General features: G+C 46.3%; 1 protein-coding gene across 1 annotated transcript in view; it reads right to left on the bottom strand.

Annotated features, from left to right (window-relative positions):
• The window catches only part of Spock1 (SPARC (osteonectin), cwcv and kazal like domains proteoglycan 1), a 494915-nt gene that overhangs the window by 292100 nt on the left and 188542 nt on the right, over positions 1–14273 (bottom strand). The gene's annotated exons all lie outside the window — the stretch shown is intronic.

Genomic DNA, 14273 nt, shown 5'->3' with positions numbered 1-14273 from the left:
ACCCTGCAAAGTATTCTTATACACATTCCACTCCGGTCAGCTGACTAAGCCCTGACCACAAAAGGCAGCCAAGAGTAAGAAATGTTCTTCCAGTATCCTGAATTCTATTCTGCGGGTGCTGTCCTTGAACCCGGAAGGAGCCCCCTGTGACAGTGGGTTTCTTGTGGGCCCCTCTACAGTCTGAACTCTCCCACACATGAGCAGTTCTGCCCCCAAAGCTTCCAGGCAGAATAGTCTACTGATGGATTCCATGTCTCTAGACCTCTCTGTGGCTCAGACTTTCTGTTCTTAACCTATAAAAGATAAACTGAGGCAACTGTGACAGTCCCAGGGAAAGGCCTGAGGCCTCAAGGAGGCTGTCCTCCTCCCATCCGCCAGAGAACAGCAGCTCCACAGATAGTCACAGCGGAGACGACTGAGTTAAACTGTCAGGACTTAGCTCACAAACGAAAGAAACGATATTCATTTTCTTGTTCTCATCTCCAACTCCAAAGATGAGATGAGATTTTTTTTCTCAGAAGCCCCTGAAAGTTCCTGTGATTGTCCCCAGACAGACACTAGTGAGGAGAGAGCAAATTGCACTCTGCAATGACTACGCTCTGAACTCTCAGACAGCCTATCTTCACACTGCCATTGTGTTTGTCTACGGATGGCTGGTTCAGGCGGGGCAATCATTCCCAGAGCCCTTCACTACTGCAAAATGCTCAAACAGCAGTGTGGAAAATTACCCAAAAAACAGCTGTTTATGCTTTAGGCGGTACCTACACAGGGAGAGAAGCAATAGGTGGGTGGAAGCCACAAGGCATAAAATTGAGAAAATACTGTTTTCAAGCTAAAAGAGAAGTGACATCTCATTGAAAAGGTAATCAATACTCAGAATGGATCATGGGAAGATAGAACACCCTCACGACAGAAAGACGGCTCCCAACAAGTCACCAACAAATGACAAGAACAGTCCCAGAGGCACTCGGCGGCAACCCCTCAGCTCCTCCTGATTCTCTGCTCCCAGGGTCATAACTCCACCCAAATGAACTCCGGTAAGGTGTGGCTCACCACACGGTCCCTCGCTAGTTTGCTTCACTGTTGCTATGATAAAACAATGACCAAAACCAAGTTGGAGAGAAAAGGGTTTGTTTGGGTTACACTTCCAGCCAACAGTCCATCCCTGAAGGAAGTCGGGACAGAAACAGGAAGCTGGAGGCAGGAACTGAAGCAGAACATGGAGTGAGGCTACTTCCTGGCTTACTCAGCTTTTTCATGCAATGCAGGACCACCTACCCAGGGTGGCACTGCTCACAGTGGACTGAGCCTTCCCACATGGATCACCAATCAAAAAACGCCCAAGGCCGATACCCACAGGCCAATTCTGTCACTCTTCTTGAGAGAGTCTCGTTTGTGTCAGGTTGACAAAGCTAACCAGTACAACGCTGTGCTAACTTGAAGAGCAGGCACCTGTCACTCCCTAACAGCCACAAGCCAAGAAGCCACAGGACTCGGAAACCTTGGAAAGAAATAATCCCGACTCTGCCCCTGAAGCTTGATAATAAATAGCCCACAACGTAAGCCAGCAGAGTCTAGTTTCTACTCGGTTGCTTATTCCCTGAGAAAAAGCCTGGAAGCCACAGACACTAACTGCCGGCTTCTCTAAGATTCCAGCGACCTCAGCCATTTGCTGCCAAGCCCAGACACCAAGCAGCCTTTCAAAATAAACGGGTTATATGATGATCTTACATGTACAATTCTAGTCCAGCTTGTTGCTAACTGTTGAAGTCAACCATGTTTTACCAAAACTCCCAGGTTCTCCTCTACCCCAGGAAGATAAGATGGAATGCCTTTCTGGACAACAAGACATCATTAAAAGGGCCAGAGACATAATCAATGTCACTGACATACTTCTGTGATGGAGAACTGAAGAACAAGAAACTTCCCAGTGTCTCAGAGCACTGAGCTTCTCATAGTACAAGGCTCAAAGTGTGGTTTGACTGGCTGGAGCCACACTGGAAAGCACAGGGGCTCATCTTACCCGCAAGAGAAGGCTACAGAGTTCTAACCAGGAGTATCCAACAAAACTCCCTAAAGTCTGGGCTCTACAGTTTCTTGACTGTGTGACCCAGAGTGTAAGAGACCATCCCTTTCCAACTCAGCTGCCTAGAGTCTGCAAAGTCCACCAGGTTTAGTCCGTGCTGGGTGCTAACAAAGAGAGTAACAGATCTCAAGTGGGAATGCTGTTTAGTAGCTGGCTCTCGTCTGTGTCCGTTTCTACCTGTCACTCTTCTTCTTAACAAGACCCTCCCATTTCATTACCACTTCAGAGGAGGAAGGATGAAGGGGATGTTTGGCTGACCTGTCCCTTTCCTTCAAAACACAGACCATACTCTCTGTGGTCTGAAACATGGTCTGGGCCCGAATGAGCTTCTCTTAAAAAGAGACAACCCTAAACCAGCCAGGGGCAAAGGTGAAGAAAGGCTCTTTCACAAAGAAGCAGAAATTTAGGGCAGAAGACCACAAGTTTCCCCTCAGGAAATGTGTCACCGGCAAAAGCCAGGAAGAGCTGTTGACCATACTCAACAAAGGAGTCATACCTCACTCTCCCAGATGCTTGTTAAAACAGGTAAAGGACAAAGCAAGCATCCTCTCCCTTGTGGAAGGGCACTGTGAGAAGACACTTTTCACCAGTTAAAACCAGCACAGAGGTGGCTTACAGATGGAAGGTATCAGGCTTACACAAACTCACAGGATAAAGACAGACAAGTCCGTTAAGAAGGAGGCACGTGGGAGGTGGAGACATGGCTCAGCAGTTAAGGGCTCTTGCTGCTCTTCCAGAGGAGCCAAGTTCAGTTCCCAGCTCCCACATTAGGAGACTCACAACTGTCTGTAACTAGCTCCAGGGCATCTGGTGCCCTCTTCTGGCCTCTGAAGGTACTGCACTCACATGCACATACACATAATTAAAATAAGAATGTTTTAAAAGAATGGAAAAGAAGGTATGAATAGTTGTATTTCACAAAGTAGATGCTCACAAGCTATATTATACCAGGATGGCTGGAATCTGAACCCTGACCCTAACAAATAAAACAAAAACTGATCTGCTGGAAGCTTGTCACCACTTTTGTGACAATGCAAAGACACTCACACCCAGGAGCACAACTGCAGTCCAACATGATGACACCCCTCAGAAATGAGACAGGAATACAAAGGGACTCAGGAAGGACCAGCTACAGAAATGCTCACATAGCCCTCGCTTGGAACAGTCCAGAGGTCCTCAGCATGAAAGGAGCACACAACATAAACAAATGAACAGCAGCCACACACCGCAGTGGGTAACATCACTCCCAGAGCACTGGGGGAAGGCTAGGTACAAAGGAGCGGCAGCATAAACCCTGGTGTTCCATACACATGACCATGATACAACAGTAGGAACCTCCAGAAAGAAGTAGAGGAATAAAATGGGGGCGCTGACATGTGTGTGTGTGTGTGTGTGTGTGTGTGTGTGTAATGCAGAAAGGGGTGAATATGAGAAATAGTGCTTCCTTTGATCTATGTGATCAAGCTCGGCCATTGCTTACTGGGAAATAAAGGACGACACTGAGCCAGGGAAACTGTCACATGGTAAAATGGATACACTTGCCATTGTTCACACACTTGTGAACCCCTGGACAGGCACACCCAGAGCCAGCTAGGGACAGAGCCATTGCCTAATGTCAGCATGGAAGGCTGTGAAACCAGAAAGGCAAATGGAACCCAGTACTGCCACACACTGACTGAGGCACAATGGCTTCCCCAGCAGATGACCAGGCACTGAGGCTCGCCTGAGGTCACACACTAGAAAGAGGTGGAGCCTTGATACAGCCTCTGTGGTCTTGCTCCAGAAGTCCCATTATTAGCCACAAGCCCCATTCCCACTTTGAACTCTCTGAAGAAATCATTCCCTCAGGCTAACAGAGGCACCTAGTCAGCAGTGGAAGCTGGGCAGAGGCCTTAAGGAGGAGGGCCTGTGAATGAGCTCACTGTGCACCCACTGGGACTACTACCCATGAAGACTTTATAGGTTTTTACAGTCCTGGACTTACTCCTACTCTTATTCCTAGCGGTGGAGGAAAGCCACTAAGGTAGAGAACTGTGGGGATGTCACACAGCCCGCGATGGATGGGGCCAGGCGGGACCAAGTCCAGACCACTTCACCAGAAATGCCAGTGGTATCTCCCAGGTCCCACAAGCCACATTGGATCCTGACAGGATTAAGTCTCCGTGGAAGCTGCAGGAAGCTGTAACCACGTGTGTATGGTGTGGAGAGGAGTCCCCATCTGTGTGCTCTCTTCACACCAAAGCCAGCATGCAAACACACAGAGCACTTCCAAGCATGGAGGAGCCCAGCTCCTGAGCTCTGAAGACCTCCACACAAAACTGAGGGGGGTCTAGAGATACCTCCCCCTGCTGTGGCACAGACACAAAGCCTATCTGTTCCACAGGTTCCCTCCCTCTTCTAAGGGGAACCTTTGCCTAGAGTTCAGTCAGGGCCGATTAACCCCCAACTCTGCCAACACAGGCTACTCAGACTTTGCCAGTGGGAGTTCACCTTCCTTAGTACCAGGATTCATCCAGGAATGCCCAGGGGACCTCACAGTAATGAGGGGCACACTGGGTCTGCTGTCACCACAGGAACAAACTACTTTCTCTCCATAGACCCTAATAGGGAGGGCTAAAGTGGAACTGCCCGAGACCTTCCTGCCACTGGAGAAATGCATGTTTAAGAATAAAGCCTAAGCCAGTGAGGCAGGCAGCTGCAGACAAGATGTAAGGGAACAGTGGCCACAGGCCTGGATGCAGCCATGCCTGAAGTCCAATGCGAGGTTTTCTTGCTACTGGGAGAATCAAGGTGACTTTGTGTCAAAGCTATGGTCAAAATTCAGTGTCAATAACCTGAAGCTGTTAGTCCTGATATGGTGGAGGTCTCTGAGGAAGGGATGATGTAGGGACATTTATCCATACAAGTGACTGCTGTATGGATAGGGTAGGACAGTCCCAACCACTGCAAGAAAGGTTCTGAATGGAAAGTACATTCAGCAAACCTCTGAAACCTCACTGGGCGTCTAGGCAGGAGAGCATAGAAACCATGCTGTCCCCCTCACTGGGACAGCGTCGCTGAAATCCCAGCATCTACACGTCCCCTAAGGTCCCAATGATAAACACACTCACTCTGGGGAAGCAGTGAGTTTCCCGGGCTTTCTTACAGAGCATGGATGAGCGGTTACTCACAGGGGCGTGGACGCTTCCACAAAAGGCTGCACTGGCAAGTCTTTATCAGCAGAGAAGTTAGGTTTTCCACCACTGCACTGATGGAGCCCACTCCTCTAGGCTTCTCCGGGCTTTTACTCTAGTCTCTCTCGGTGTGTGGGGGTGGGAGGGACCTTACAGTTAGGACAGAATTGCCTTAAACAAGTGGCATGGAGTGACTACATACTCAGGTGACCCTCTTTCTATGATTAGATGCCAACAGTCCAGTGGTGGTTATTTGGCTTGGAGGACAGTCATGCTCAACACGTAGCAAACAAAACAAACAAACAAAAAACCAAGAGGTGGAGGCCTGACCCACAATGCCAGGGGCATGCTCCGGATGGAAGTGTGACCTGACAATCACGCATAAGTCCCTCAGCACACAGGTGTTGGGAGGAATCCCTTCCAAAGCACAGCTAACTGCAGTCGGACCCATCTCCACCACATGGATCTGCACTGCATAATGAAATGACTCGTCTTTAACAAGCTTTTCCTGCTGTTTTAATTCCGCAGAGGATTCAGCCGTGAGAAAGAACAGAATGGCACTTTACTACCTGTAGGTACACACCCTAACTTTTAAATTCCTGTCTTTGAGATGGGAAAAGAGTCAGCAATAAGAGGAAATTAAATACATAAATCCTTTGATTTATCACTGAACACACACACACAGCTCTGCGACAGTAAACTCTATTCAGGTCGCATTTCCCCAAGAGTCACTGCTGCAAACACAGCGGAAAATCCTGATTTGAAATGAGAAATAATTCTGTTTTAATCTTGTTTATCTTCTTGGTCTAGTAACCCCCCTGTGGCCAGAGCCCATCTGGCACACTCTCAAGAAAACCGTGGCCACTGTATTTAATCCAATCTTGTGGTTGGTCCGTTGACTCTTTTTTAGTATCTACTGTACGCCAATGGGTGTTGAGTTTATTCACTTAAACCTAATAACCCAACACAGATACCATTTATTTTAAGACTGTTTTAAAGGTATATACAACACATTAGCAGTTTTCAGTGGAGCACTCAAATGCTGTCTTCGGGGGAGTTGGCTGAGCCCAGCAAATTAGTTTAATCTCGAATGGACTGCCAAAGCAGTCTGCCAGTTTGTATCTCACAGCAGCTGAACATCATAGAAAAAGCCACATGTCCCAGTAGTCTGCCATTGTCCCTTGGAGCTCGAAATCTCTAACATTAGCCTGCATCACAGCCCCAGAGGAAACAGTTAAGGGAGGCAGGCCCCTAAGCCTCATACTGGAGATTCTGAATCAGGCTCTAACATCCTATTACTGATGAGACAATACTATGAAATGCCACTGTTAACGAAGATATTGCACTCTCTTCTAGCATGGACCAGAGTTTAGAACGAATTAAGTGTGTTACCAGCTCAAAACATCATGTCCCAAAGGAACATGGCTTGGTGACCAAAATGTCCTATCTCCTTCCCTGCCCAACAGAGCACTGTGCTGGTTTCTCTTCAATGTCAACGTGACTGCCTAAGAAAGTGGATAACCCAGCATGCCTCTAGGGAGCATCTCTGAAGACATCACCAGAGACAATTGGCCCTGAAGGCTTTGAGAGGAAGAATGGGTTCATCTCTGGGTGGATTTGAACATGATGGCATTGCTAACAGGTGGTAAAATGTGTGTGTTGGGGAGTAGTGAGTGGAAGTACATCATTGGAGGCATGTCCTTGGGCTACATCTCACTCTGGCTCTTTCTGTACCCTCCTTTCTCTGCTTTTCCAGATGCCACAATGTCAACATCTTCTGCCACATACTCCTGCTCCCATGATGTTCTACCTCAATGTGGGCTTGTACATGTAGAGCCAGGCAAGCACAGCCTGACCCCTCCTCCCCAAGGCGCTTCCTTCGGGCATTTTGTCACAGTCAAGGTGAGTAACACACACAGCCACATGTGGCTGCGGTGCAGTTGACTTAGGAAGCCAGCGTCTAGTTTTTATTTCATTGCCACTCACTTTATTTAAATGGCTTTATGCATTTAGGCTTCTCTGTGGAACCATACATGTAGATATGGCCAGAAGCAACTGGAGAAAAAGAAACGAGAAGTTCACAGACAAGATTAAACTGTATTTCTTCCCATCGTGACAAGGTTAGCAATACTCCCGTCAGTACATATGGGCAGGACAGCATGGTTTGAGTCTCCGTTGCTCTTTGCAAGGCCTCCTCCGAAAGTCCCTCAGGTGAGGAAGCAGAACCAGCTAGAGGTCTCTAAGGTGAGCAGACGTGGGAAAGCAGTGCTGTTCAGTGAAAAAACAAATGTGTGTTCTCTGAGCCCCGGCCATCTGCAAGCAGTGGAATCGGAGCACAGGTCAACACAGATGCGTGAGGTCTAGCTTGTCACCACTCTGCAAAGCGCTGTCCCTCCTCTGCCACTTCACTGACTCCGATGACCCAATAAGGAAGACCCATCTTTCTTATCATTGAGAAGCTGCTGTGTGGGACAGGAGAGGTGCTCGGTGGCCAAGAGCACTCACCGTTCCTGCAGAGATTGCAGGTTTGATTCCCAGCACCCACATCAGGCAGTTCACAATTGCCTGTAACTCCAGCTCCAAGGGCTCCATCACAGTCTTCTGGGCCCCACAGGCACTTGTACATGTGTTGTATATACAGACAAGCAGGCACACAAATGTCTTTAAAAAAAAAAATAGGCTGTGTGACCTGTTTGTGTGTGCGCCCTACCCCCACCTCAATCCATATGTCAAATCCTAGTCCTCAGCATATGGGTGTATACAGACAGGGTCTCTGGAGCTGGCTTGGCCCTTACACAAGAGGTCCAAGGGAACTGTCCAAGCCTGTGGCCACACATAGACACAAAAAGAAACTCTATTGGTGAGGAAGCCGGCCCTCACCAGACACGGAATCTACTAGAGCCTGTGTTCGGAGCTTTTGGCCACCGGAGCTGTGAGAATACACCTCAGCTCTTTATAAGTCATCAGTTTTATGGCAGTCTGGGAATAACAGTCAAAACTGAGAAGCATAGAGAGACAATATGACTCCCCATGTACCTCAAGTCACACAGCACAGGGATAGAGCCCAGGTTCCAAACCTATACCTGTTCTGAGTTACAAGACCCAATATCCAGTTAGTAGAACTGAGCAAACTCTCAAGGAAAGGTACCCAGTGGGAGAGAAGCCAGAACGGGCCCCACAGAGCATGCCCAAGAGCAACGAACCCACAGAGCTATGAGGTGCGCTGCTGCTGGCTCTGCCTGTTGGTGCTGTGAGCTGACAAAGACTTCCTAGTGATGGGGAGGGCTCCCCACTGACCTACTGTGAGAGCAGGCCTCACAAGTAAATACCCACACCTGCGACAAGCCCAGATAAATCAGTTTAGAGCTGTCCCCTGGAAGGGTCAGTGGAGGTGGCAAAACTCCCCAGCAGTATAATTCATCATCCAAAGAAGACAAGCTGAAATGCATGCAAACATTATGCAGGCTGCAGAAGCAGGCTCGCACCAGTGATGAGGCTGGATCTGAAGCCACACATGCACTGAAGAACAGAGACCGCCACAGCAGGTTTCCCGGAGCAAGCACCGCCAAGCTCTCTAGCAGCAGAAGGGCCACGGCATAACTGATATACAGAGAACCGCCCTTGGACAAAAGACAACTGTCTGAATGTGGAGAATCTTCATACACTGTTGAGAGATGTGTGATAATCCAGCCACCGTGAAGTCGGGATAAGGGTAACTCAAGGAACTAAAAGAGAACTATCATGTGACCCAGCTATACACCACTCCCTGGCACATACCTGAAACAGAATCAGTACAGGCAGAGATGCCCATGCATGCATGTTGAACAGCGGTACTCTGCACACTAGCCAAGTTACAAAAACTGCCAAGGTGCCCATCAACACGGGAATGGATAAAGACAATGGGAAACTACATAACTGAGTATTACTCAGCCATATAAAAAACAAAACCATGTCATTTACAGGAAAGTCAAGTGGGAAAGCACATTAATCATAAGCCAGACTCAGAAAGGCACTTTCTGTTGCTGTGATGAGACACCAGGACCAAACTCAACTTATGGAAAAGAGAATTTATTTGGGCTTGTGGTTCCAGAGAGAGTCCACGGTGGCCAAAGAGGCACTGTGGCAGGCAGCGGAGCAGGAAGCTGAGAGAGCATACCTTCAAGCACAAGGCAGAGGGTGAACAGGAAGTGGACTGAGACTGTGCCCCAAAGGCCACCCCCAGTGACATACTGCCTCCAGCAAGGCTGCAACTCCTAAAGGATTCCCCAAATAGCATCACCAACTGCAGACCAAGTGTTCAGATACCTGAGCCTATGAGGGACATTTCTCATTCAAACCATTCAGACAAATATCCCCTTTTCTCTCATATCTGGAATCTAGGTTGTATTCAAAGGCAGGGAAGAGAAAGAGAGATCACATGAGAAGAGGGAAAGGATGGGGTAGGGACCAGAGGGAGCAGACATGTGTGTCTACTTTCACCCCTTTAATGGAGGTTGATCCCTGAGAACCTCTGTCCTTTGTAATAACTGAGGAAAATGATCTGTTCATTCCATGGTACATCACACACCCATTTAAAAAGTGTTTCCAAAGAGACTCAGATAATGAGAAAGCTTTATGAAATTATAAGTTAGAAGAAACAGACCATTTATGATGTATATTGGAAAACAGAGGAACAAATTTAAAACAAACAAAAAACCTCAGAGCTGAGAGTCATTTCCTTCTGTAAGGACTGTGCTGATAAAGGAGAGGCGCTGTCCCTCTGGATGGGGCAGTGTGTGGCACACAGCGGGCACTCGAGCCCTTAGGAACAGGGCACAGAGAAGGAAGGGGGCAGGAGACAAGGTTCTGGGGGTCTAGACCAGTTCAGGCAGAGCTGGCCGGGTCTGGTGTCCTCACCCAGCCTACTCGGGTGGGTCTGTGGATGTCTTCAGTAGAGGTGTAAGCAAAGAACTTTATGAATGCTTAATTTTAATAGAAATAGATCTGTTCTACTAAATAGAAAAAGCATGACCAGAAAAGAGAATGAATAAAATCAAGAGTATGGTATATCTACAGCATCCCTTCAAGAAAGGAAATGCCATTTATACAAATATGATTAGAGGTGTGTGACTTATGTGTCCTGAGAAGGTCTTGTATCTGGTCTCAAAAAGACCTGATCCCACCTCATCTCTGCACCAGGGTGGGAAACTCTGGGCCAAGCATGTCAGCTTGCCTACTCAACAGACTCGGCTCCCAAAGGAAAACAGCTGGGTATTACAAGACCCACTGCGTCCCAGGCACCTGTCAGTGGCACTCTGTATATGGGGAGAGTATCTCAGCATCTTCCATCCTGAGCCATTCACCACCCTAAGTACACAACAGCTCTAGACACCAGAATGAGGCTGTTCCAGAGCTCCCATGGGTCTGTGAACACACTGTGGTTTAATTTCCAGTTATTTGTACTTTTGTTTCTATCATACTGATGATTTCTAATTAAATACAAGTGTGGACCAAGACAAGACTAAGATTCCAAACCTTTGTCATGCGACTTTATTTTCCTAACAGTGCCATCAATTGCTGAGCCAAGAGCACTGAATCTCCAGGCACAGCCAGGAGGGTGTCTTCCTTTGACTGGCCTTTTCTTTACATCAATTGTGTCGTATTTCTGTTGTTGGCCACATACCCAGCATGGTCTTATGGATGAACTCACATCTTTGTGCAATGACCCCGGCTCCCAGTTAACACTCCTGGACTTGGGGTCTGTTGTCTGACATTAATACCATTATACCCGTTTGCTTAATCTGCTGTCTTGCATAGAATCCCTCTGCCAACCTTCACTGCTCTGTATTCTGTGGGCCTTCTATAGACAACGTTCAGGGCCATCTATTTCAACAGCTGACAGTCTCGCCTTTAACGTTTGATATAACCATGGATACAGTTGATTTGAATCTAACATGTTCATATTTATTATTTTTAAGATGGGGGTCTCTATGTCATCCAGACTGACTTCAAACTCCCTAGTTCAAGCAATGCCCCTGCCTCAGCCCTCCAAGTAACTAGAAGTATAGGTGTGTGCCATCACACCTAGCACTGCGTGTTTCAGCTGCTCTCCACTCTAATTTTCTTTCTCTCCCATTTTCTGGGTTAACTAAAATTTCAGCATGTCTTTTACATCTTTCTATTTTCTTTTTGAGCTACCTACATCTTTGCTCTATCATTTTTGGTGAGTGATTGATACAGGGATATGTGACCTTAAGTTACAACATCCCACTCAGTTTATATTGTACCATTTAATGTAAAAAGCAAAATTATTCCATTGACTTCTGCTACCCTCTTCCTCTGGGCCACAGTCACTGTTCATATGTAAGAATAAACATGCATGCATTACATCATATAATCTATATATATAGTAAGCCCAATAGTGCTTTTATTATTTTTGTATATGCTTCCTTTTCTTTTTATGTGTTCTTTGATAATTTCATACATTTATACAATGTATTTAGATCATATCTAACCTTACTTCTCCTTCTTCCAATTTTCTTGCCTCTGAAGTCATTTTTAAGTAAATCAAATTGAAAGAAAATTTATACATGTTATACAGAAATTTGTGCATAACTTACATGTAAATGTATAGATATACAGATATATACATACTTTATATATAAATGTACACATATCTTTTTTATCTTGTTTTAAATTATGTGTATGAGTGTGTCTGTGTGTGGGTATGTGCAGATGTGTACAGTGCCTTGGGAAGCCAGAAGGGAGCATCAGATCCCTTAGAGCTGGAGTCACAGGTAGTTGTGAGTGGCCCAACATGGGTGCCAGGAACTGAAGTAAGTTCCTTTGCAAGAATAGCAAGCCCTCCGAACCACTAAGCATCTTTCCAAGCCCCCATCCCATATCTTAGATATAAAGTTATGGGTCTGAAAAACTTCCTCTGTCATACACTGCTGCATAGTTTGCTGGCAACAAACTACATTGACTTATTTGAGAAATACTTATTTCATCTTCGTGCTTAATGGATGTTTTGTTTGATACAGATTTAGGAGTTGACAGATTCGTAATGTTCTTTCACTATTTAAAACACGCCGTTCCATTCTTGTGTGGCTTCATTATTCCTTAAAGAGTTGGGATTTAAAGTATCATCATTTTCACCATAAATACTGTGTAGTGCATTGCCCCCATCTGCTTTCAGAATTTCTCTGTGTTTTAGCACTTTAACTACACTGTATGTTGGAAGAGCTATTTTTGCATAAAGCTTGCTTTGGAGCATTGTGTTTTTGTGTCTTTTTCCAAGAGTTTCAGGAAATGTTTTGGTATTGGTTTTTTTTTTTTTTTTCAAAAATTTTCTGTCAAATCCCCCCCCCTTCTAAAACACCTTGTCCTGGTTGGCATTTATTTACCCACATGACAAGCTAGAGGTATCTGAGAAGACAACCTCAATTGAAAAAAAGGCCCCATCAGAGGCCTATAGGCAAGTCTGTGGGGCATTTTCTTAATAATGATGTAGGAGGGCCAAGTCCACTGACAGCAGTGAGTGCCAACCCTGGGCAGGCAGTCCTGGTATATATAATAAATTGAGCTCTGCAAGCCAGTAAGCAACAGTCCTCCATGGCCTCAGCTTTAGTTCCTGCTTTTAAGTTCCTGCCTTGAGTTCCTGTCCTGACTTCCTTAGATGACTGACTAGGACCAAGAAGTATAAGCCAAATAAACCCTTTTTTCCTGGAATTACTTTAGTCATGATATTTTATCACAGTGATAGAAACCATAACTAAGATACTATCACGTGTAGCTAGTCACATGTCCCACATAACCATGTACTCTACTGATTCAATATTGTGTGTTTCAGACTGAATCATTTAATTGATCTAAACTCTAGATTCAGCAACTTCCCCAGTTCCATTTTGCTACAAGTCCTGGTTCATGGTCACTTCATTCCAGGTGCTGTATTTTCTGTGTTAAAGTTGGCATTGTAAACAGTTTTTGCTTCTCTGTTCACATTTCTCAGTCTGTTTATTAGCACCCCCTTTCCCTTGTCCTTGTACACATTTATAATGATTGTTCCAAAGATTTATCTCCTAATTCAACACCAGTATCATGTCAGGATCGAGCTGGTCAGATTGGTTTATGGTCATGACTCACACTCCTGTTTCTTTGTGTCTGGTAGTTTACTGCATAGTGGAAATTGTTCACAGTCATTCTGGAGTCGCTAGGTTCTTTCCAAAGTGTTTTGCTTGCAATGAATAGCAGCTGAAATATCTCAGATCTTCAGACTTTCAGAGCTGCTTGTGGCTAAGAAGCTCGGAGCATGCCCCACTCACATGAGTTCGGGAGACAGCCAATGGTTTGGGCAGGATTTATAATAGCTATCATCCCCCCTTTCCACGGCGCTCTAAGCTCAAAGCTCCTCAGTGCAGTACCAACACCTCTCTCTGCTTGACTTCTAGTCTCCCTGTGCCCAAATGGAGAGTCCCCTCAGGCTAAAGGCCACACAAACACAAATGTACCAAGTGTGATTGCTTTTCAATGGTCAATTCCCTTCCAATTTCTGGTGGCAAGCCTAAACCATGGCTTTGGTCCTCAGGGAGAAGAGGCTGCCTTGAAAGTCTAGCCCAGTGAGATTTAAGGAGCCATCCTCAACAAAACAGGGAAGAAACAGAGACATATCTATGGGTCGGTCCTCAGGCCTTTTGCCTCTTATCATATTATTCACATCTCATCTTGCTTTAAGGAATGCCTACCGGGGATCCCAGGACAGCTGCAGTCCCCTAACAAAGGGGGATCCCCCCCACACACATCCTTGGATCTTCTCTTAGAACCCGACCAAAAAGTAGATTCCTACCATTGCCCATGGCTGATCCTGACCCAGTGGTAATGTGACTTAAAGCCACTTAGCAATTGAGAGGGGCCGGGACAGCCACACAGGTGCTAGGGAAGCAGGATCTGGCAGCATCAGCTGAGAGCTCCTGTCAAAACATGTGAACCTTCTGCCCAGCCAGAAGTTCTCCTTGCTCTGCTCTGGAACATTCAGC

This window comes from Peromyscus leucopus, chromosome 5, assembly GCF_004664715.2.
Source record: "Peromyscus leucopus breed LL Stock chromosome 5, UCI_PerLeu_2.1, whole genome shotgun sequence".
In the NCBI taxonomy this organism is placed as follows: domain Eukaryota; kingdom Metazoa; phylum Chordata; class Mammalia; order Rodentia; family Cricetidae; genus Peromyscus; species Peromyscus leucopus.
Note: the sequence above shows the minus strand (reverse complement) of the source record. Positions and strands in the feature narration are given on the sequence as shown.